Genomic DNA, 8161 nt, shown 5'->3' with positions numbered 1-8161 from the left:
AAATATAACACAATTATGTGTGAGATATTGACAGTTGACTTTTCAAAATAACAAATCAAATTGACAGTCATAACATAAAATAAAAGACTCAAATAGTATGAAAATTAAAGGAAACATATTTTCCACAAGCTACAACTAATATTGATAAGCAGCAAAGGAGAAATTAATGTACACCATGAATATACCTATTCAGATGTTGCTGAGTAGAATAAGACGAGAAAGGACAAATATTTTTTTATGGGAAAGAGGAAATCTCTGATCGAACAAAAATAAGTAAAAATTATCACTCTATTGTGGACTTTATATAGTGGAATGAAACATGTAAATATAATTATACTACATAACAATATTATGATCCAAGAAAACTCAAAAGACAAAATAAATAAAAGCTACACACTGTGAAATGATTATTATTATATTATGATTGGAGGAAATTCAAAAGACAAATAACTAAAAGCTACACACTATGAAATGATTATTATTCGTAGTAGTAAAATTATCCATGCTTCGCGCGGAAATTAGATATCACAAAATTTATAAAATAATATTTAAAATTTATCCGTCATTAAAACTAAAACACTATGTTGTCTTACATACAAGATTACGTAGTAACGAACATTAATAATATAAAGGAAAATGATAATTATAACATCTTATCATCTATCCTTCAATCAATCATCTTTAATTTGATTTTATAATTTATCATTTTGCCTCCGGGAAGTGTTACTATTTGATATTTTTGGGAAATTATTTCTAATAAATAAATAATATTTATCTGTACTAACAAATACTTATAACAATAACTTTACAGAAACATAAACAAAAAGTTTAAAACATGTACTCAAAAACAACAATTAATATCATAAGCATAAATTAATGACCGTAAAAAAATATACCAGGATCTATAACAATAGAATGAAACATAAAGGAAAAAATTGAGTTCACTGAATGCACAATGTTCCCTTAAGAAAATTATCTCCCTCTAGTACTCGAGGTTTAAAGTAATAGATCCTCTCATGATGGAACGATTCTATTCACAAGTGTATTGATACAAAAACAATGATGTCAGTGAGCCACTCAACAGGAGCAAAGTACATGAATATTTAATTGTGTAAAAGGAGAAGAAGAAGTTCAGAATTTTTGTTGTTTTAAAATGAGAGGAAATTCCTCTATTTATAGACAAAAAAGGTAGTGTGAACAAATGCTTATTGTGCCTTACCGGAAATGTCACAACTCTTTGGAAAGTTACAACCCTTCAGAAAGGTCACAACCCTTCAGAAAGGTAACAATCTTTTATAAAAGTCACAATTTTTCATAAAAGTCGCAACTGTTCATAAAAGTCACATATTTTCATGAAAGGGGAAGAGTATTTTGGAAATAAATAAATTTAAAAGGAAATTCTTGCTTGTGATGGCTCCACGTAGGCCAGCCTAGAGTTCTTTTTATATAAATATATGATATATGATTATATTATGATTTGAGGAAATTCAAAAGACAAAATAAATAAAAGTTACATGTAAAATGCTTATTATTTATTGGCAGATGCCACAATAATGGAAAAATTCACACAATTATAGTCTTCACTCTCCAATAACAATTAGAAGATGAACATTCCTCCATATTTAATGCATGGCACACCTTCCGTTGCCTTTAATGCCTAAACTTTTGGAATTAGAATGAATAAGATATAGAATTGGGTGAAAAGGAATTTTTCATGTAAAATTAATTAAAGCAGTGATTCAATTAATAACATTAACTATAAAAAGGGATAAAAAAAAGTCAAGAGTTTGAAGAGAATTTTAAACTGAAAATTCATATAAAGATACATTAAATAGGCAATAAGAATTTACCTCGGAGAATTATAACGTGATTTCAATGGTTGTAACTGAATGTTTTAACCACAAGCCATTACAATTTCAATTCAATGGTAGTAACGGAATGTGTCGAGGCTCAAGTGTTGCAACCTTTTCAGGAATAACTTATATTTAACTAATAAGAGAAAAGGATATATATATATATATATATATATTATGATTATTATTTAATATTTGATTAATAAGATATTTTGATAATATTTTTATTTAGTGTAGGGGTAAAATGGTAATCCAATGTTTAAGTTGGGAACTTTCCACTTTTAATAATACTAGTTCCAAGGAACGTGTGCTGAACGTTTATTCCTAAAACATATTATAAATTTTGTATTGTAAATGGTAGCTTTTAAATAACATATATACTATGGACTTTTTGTGTTATAAAATAAAAATCAAAACATACAAAAAGAAAATAACAATTCACAAGTTGAGGTTAGAAAACTTTGCAAAATTGATGCTACTAATTGACATATATAATACTTTAATTAATTTGAAGATACATATTCGAACACATAATTTTATTGAGTCCTACCATGATTAACCAAATGTTGTCAGAAATTATAAAAAAAAAAGAGAGAGATGATTGTATATTGTATATATAACATAAAAAAGAAAAATACAATATTACCTATAAAAAATATTAGTATAGCACTCAAAATCTATAAATATGAAAGAATCAACTACCAATTGTTATATACTTCATCGAATACCTGAAATTGAAGATGACGAAAAAGAAGAAGATTTGGGGTATATTTTTGTCTACTTGAATTAACGATAAATTTTGCTACTGATTGTCTTTTGGAATTCTCAGTAAATAAAAATAACCACTTTTAGTCTTTCTTTAGTGCTTTGAATAATTAATCAGAGAAATATTAGTACAAATACATTTTTCCCAGCCCCCACTTACATATTGCTCTTTTCAACTTCAGAAAATATTAGACATCAAATGTTAAAGTTTGGACAATTTCAAGTAAAACTCAAATTAATGATTCATACGAGAACCTTTTCTGTTAAACTTGCACGCTTTTTCTTTCCGTTTCAATTAAATTATTTGAAATTTTATTGAAATTTCCAATATAGTTGTCGAATAACAGTATAGAGTGGTGCTTAGTAAACAAAAAATTGCTGAAACAATAATATACATTTTTATAAATATTCATAGAAAGTAATAAGTAAATAAAATAAACTGGTAAATTTGCACCTTTTCTCTGTCGTTTGTGTTGATGGTGATACATATTCTTAATTTATAAATTATAAATTCATTTATATGAGTTGGTTATTGACAGAATCTAATGGATGAGATAAAGACAACTCATTATTGATTTAATTTGGTCATTTAATGGATTATTTAAATTATTTGTGCATACGGAAAGCCATGAAGACAAAAGGAAATGGATATATAGTTATTATGCTTAGGAGGAAAAGCCTTATCATGAGATTTAATATTCATTGTATAATTCGTCCAAAGACTTCTTTGTGATTCTTGTTACCATCAAAATAATATTCAATATAGATTTATTTTTCAAAAAAAAAATATTCAATATAGATCAAGCACAACAACTACACTTCTACACTTTAATACTGATAATAGTAATTTGATGGAAATATTAAACGTTAACATCAATTGGGATGTGAGAAGCTTATGGGAAAATATCTAATGACCAAGAATAATTAAGAAAAAGGCGATTAATTAAGTTGTCCATTGATGGAAAGTAATTTTGCTTTTAGATAAGATGTAATTAGATATTTACATGACTTTGAATCCTATAAAAAAATTAAAATATTACCCCTCCCAACAAATCTTATGTTATAACATTAAAATTCACTAGGAAAAATAGAAATATATAAATAACATAACTAAATTAATTATAAGCCAATAAAAAAAAAATACATAAATCATAAGCATGTTTTTTTTTTTTTATCATTTTAGGAGAATAAGAAGAAGATAAACGTTAATGACAACTAAATATACCTTTAATTTCGTAAGTAAAAGTCATAAAAAATGCGAATTCAACTTCTTCATATAAGGAGGATATTCAATTATAAATATATAAAAAGTAATCATACTTCTTATCAAGTATTCTTTTTTTTTCTTTTACTACTATTTTTTTTTTTTTACTACTCCCTCTGTTTCACAAAGAATGATCTCATTTCCTTTTTAGTCAGTTTCAAAAAAATGACTTTTTGTGGTAACATTTTACTTTTTGCTTTCCACGTGGCATGTTTAAGACCACAAGATTAAGGGCAATTTTGTACATTTGACATAACTTTAATTTAGGACCACAAGATTCAAAAGTCTTCTTTAATTTCTTAAACTTCGTGCCAAGTCAAACCAGATCAATCTTTTTGAAACGGAGGGAGTATATAAGAGGGAGTTGGTGCTTACCAAGCATCACTCCGACGACATATGTGCTTGCTCATAAGGGTAGTGTTGCCATTTTACTTCCAATTTTACACAAAAACCACAACTTCATCCACTTTTTATCTTAACACGCGTCCCTTCAGGCTTCCATCTTCCTCCACCTTGGTTGCTTCCTGTTCTGCTCGCTGAAGTTTACCGCTTTGCTTCTGCTTGATGTCGCTTTTTCAATTCAGGTGAGTATCTTCTGAATAGAAGAATCCAAATTCTGGAAAAAATCTAATCCAACATTTTTGTCTGTTAACTTTTAAAAAAATGCATGTTAAAATTTGGCTTCTTTATACCTTTACTCAGCCGCGATTTCTGATTGTCCTACGTTTTTGGAGTTACGTATATAGGCAGTTGACGATTTTTCCTTCTCGGGAGAACCCGACTACTTCAAAAAATCTAACCCACCATTTTTGGGGATTGATATAGTAAGAAATAGAATGGTCAAATTTCACTTCTTTATGCTTTTACTTAGTTGCAATTTACTGATTATTCTTGGTTTACTGGATTTTTTGTATTTTTGTTGTCTGTGGATTCAGTGTTCCTATTTCTCCCTAATCCTACACTCAGTAGTTATTTGAAAAAAAACAATCATATTTCTCCTTCAGTGCTTCTCCTATGCTTAAAAAAACTTTGCTCTTGAAATATCATCCTCAGTCTTGTGCTGTAATGATAGCTTTTCCTTTTCAATTTAACTCTGTTTTGTAAGAATTGATTAAGTTGAAATATTTAATATTGTTATCTTGAAATTAAAGGGAAAGGCTTACTACCTTTTTAATTAGTTCTTGACTACAACTTACATTAAGGGGTGTCAAATAGACGGGTTGAATTGAAATTATGTCAGCTGAATGAGCTAAATCAATAAATGAGCGTGTTGTAACCCGAAAAGTTCATCTTAGCAGATTAGTACTAGCTAACATCAGATAGGCACAATGGCAACTCTATTTGGCAATGACGTCTTGAAGTTCAAGAATCTAAAGCGTCTACTTCCATGAAAGATTTTCTAAAGTATCTATCTCCTAAAGTTTGATCGTCCACCAACTGAACAGGTAAATTGTTGAAGATGCAACAAAATCTGGACCAAGGATAGTTTCATCATTTGGTGTCCTTTTGGGTTTTCGCGTGATTTAAACACAGTAGCAACTCACGCTCTTCCCACTGACAATTACCAAGGAGAAAAAATGGGCACTCCTTCTTCCCTCTTTGCTTCCTTCTTTGGTTTGCTGTTTCTTTATCATTCTTAATTCAAACTTTTCTATTTCTTTTTATACATCAAACATCTATTGTCCACATATAGCTGGTCATAAGAGTTGTTGTCGAGGTCCTATTTTGTTTTCACCTTCATGTATTGATTTCATTTGCTTCAATTTGACTTGCTAGAGTATATATATAGCATGTTGTTGCTTTACCGTTGCGTGGTTGGTCCTACAATGAGTAGCTTTAGATCTTCCTAAAGACTAGGCTGTTTTGGTCATTTCAATAAGCCTTCTGAGGCACTAGCTGTCCTGTATCTAACTCTTAACATGGTTGTGCTTTGTTTTGTTTCTAGCTGTGTGTGTTTTGGTTTTTCTTGCTCCTCATACTTACCTTCGTATGTTCCTATGATCAATCAGCTTCTTCTACGTCTTACATGAGTTTTCAATCTGTTTTCTGTCTGAGGTAAGTCCTCAATCTGTTACTGTGATGGTGTTTAGATGTTAAAGAAAATTAGAGTGATAGTTTTGCAGGTCTTCTGCTGACCACCTCAAGTTCAATTCACCCTGGACTTGAAAGCTAGATCTTAAGAAAAATGTATTAACTTTCACCTCCCAAAGTAAAACAGAAAGTTTATGATTTCCTTATATAAAATAGTAAAGGGGCAATCCAGTGCACAAAACATCCCGTATTAGCACAATCTGACGGATGTGATGTATAAATCGTAATCGTTAACTATCTTTCTAATTATGTATGCTAACAGGTGTTTAGACATCACATAAAATTAGGTGTCAAGACAAAGCTTTACAATTGTTACTGCCATGGTGCTTAGAGATGAGAAAAAATAGCAAAATGCTAAAGCTCTTTTACTTTCTTCAAGCTCCGTACAGACTTGGGAAACCATGCTGATATCTTTGGTGCAAGGCCAAAGATAGTTTCAGTTTTCAAGTTGGAATGAATTACCAATATAAAAAACCTGCTTGCGAAGTAGATAACAATTGTTGCGCTAGCTTGCCGTCAAAGTACTGAAAACTCCTTAAGGTATTGATATTTACTGATCAATTTTGAAAACTTTTTCGTTTGTTAAAACAGATTGGTCTAGTTTAATGATAGAATTACCATGGATCAAGATTGACTCACTATTGATCCCTTTCAATATCATACGTACTAATGTTTTTCTAAATTCTCTAAGTACATTAAGTTGGAATGTTTTTCACCTATAATGATTGGATAAGTGTTAAACTATTAATAACACCCTCAACATAGGAACAATTCGTATTCATTTTTACATTTTGATCCATTATAGTTGGGGCAGAAGATAGAGTAGATATTGTACAAGTATAATAACAATTAAATCTGGATGAATTTTGCGAGTAATCACTTTCTGTTCACCTTCCGAAACTGCTTAACTGATCATTATCCGACTCAGATGGATTGAAAAATATAAGGAATTATGAAACTTTGGTTATATTTAGCAAGAAAATCTTTCACTACTTCTCCAGACCTGGTGTTCAGCTTCGGCGATCACCTAATCCCAAACTTCGTTTCTATCTTCCATTACTTCATTAAACTCCTTTCCCATCTCAAATGAGTGTTAAATTTGTTACCATTGTTCTGTTTTAATTTTCTCCTTCGTTTTGGACTGCTGCAATACCTTTTAATTTTTATTTTGTATCATGTTATGAAGATTCACATTTTTATTCATGTATGAACCGAGGCTTTTGACGGGCTGAATATATAAGTTCATTCTGCATACTTTCCTCAGAACTAGGTAATTTGCCTTTACATTAGTTGTTTAGCTTACTTTATCAGCCAATAACTTTTATGTACCTATACTTTATAATAACCTAGCTGATGATTGATTCCTATACATATTGAGGTTTACAAGTGCTAAGTTAGGTACCCTAACTTTGTGCATCCATTTAATTGCATAAAGGATCCTAATGTTGCCATTTCAATTCACAAGTTTCATAGAATAGTGGGAACAACGCTTAAGAAAATTCACACTCTTTTACAAAGTCAGATTTCTTGAATAAGGATTTTGAAATTCTTAGTCAATAATTAAATCAACAGTACCAAGAAGCTGTTGTAACATATTTATATTGTTGGATAATATGATTCAACAAATCCTTTCCGACTAACAAAGTTACGTATACAGAATTTTAGTGAAAGAAATCAAGTATAATCATTTAAGTTGACACCATTTTTTGGATTAATTAGAAACACCAAATATTTTAGTAAATGTTTTAGTTTCAAACAAACTGACTATGTGCTAGTAAATAGAAAAGTAATGCTATCAAATATGCAAGAGACTATGAAAGTCAAGACAAAAATTCTAGCAAATAGAATTTGGTCTACTTAACAGTGGAGGTAAAAGGAATAATAGAAAACCGTATGGATATACATCAATCCATTAATTTTGTTAACCTACACTATAGAGAATCTTGAAGTGCAAGTAGTGAGTATACTAACTTCTGTTGCCTTTTCTTTTTTGGTGTGTCTAACATAGCCATGTCTTAGTTGCCTCATTCCAATAAAAAAAGAAAAGAAAGAAGAATCGAAGTCACGCATGCTAAAAGACATGTACATCGCTTAGACAATATACTAATATAATATATGTAGAATTCAAACAAAAATTATATTTTAGACAATACTAATATATGTTGAATTCAATTGAAAGAAGAACACA

The 8161-nt window shown here is 29.8% G+C and overlaps 1 long non-coding RNA gene across 1 annotated transcript; it reads left to right on the top strand.

Annotated features, from left to right (window-relative positions):
* The first annotated feature begins 4295 nt into the window (after window positions 1–4295).
* On the top strand, window positions 4296–5826 carry LOC102585286 (uncharacterized). The gene is made up of 2 exons (XR_367750.2): window positions 4296–4466; window positions 5328–5826. It is a non-coding gene; the product is annotated as an uncharacterized lncRNA (long non-coding RNA).
* The last annotated feature ends 2335 nt before the right edge of the window (window positions 5827–8161 follow it).

The sequence above is a fragment of the Solanum tuberosum genome, unplaced genomic scaffold (assembly GCF_000226075.1).
Source record: "Solanum tuberosum cultivar DM 1-3 516 R44 unplaced genomic scaffold, SolTub_3.0 scf00165, whole genome shotgun sequence".
Classification (NCBI taxonomy): domain Eukaryota; kingdom Viridiplantae; phylum Streptophyta; class Magnoliopsida; order Solanales; family Solanaceae; genus Solanum; species Solanum tuberosum.
Note: the sequence above shows the minus strand (reverse complement) of the source record. Positions and strands in the feature narration are given on the sequence as shown.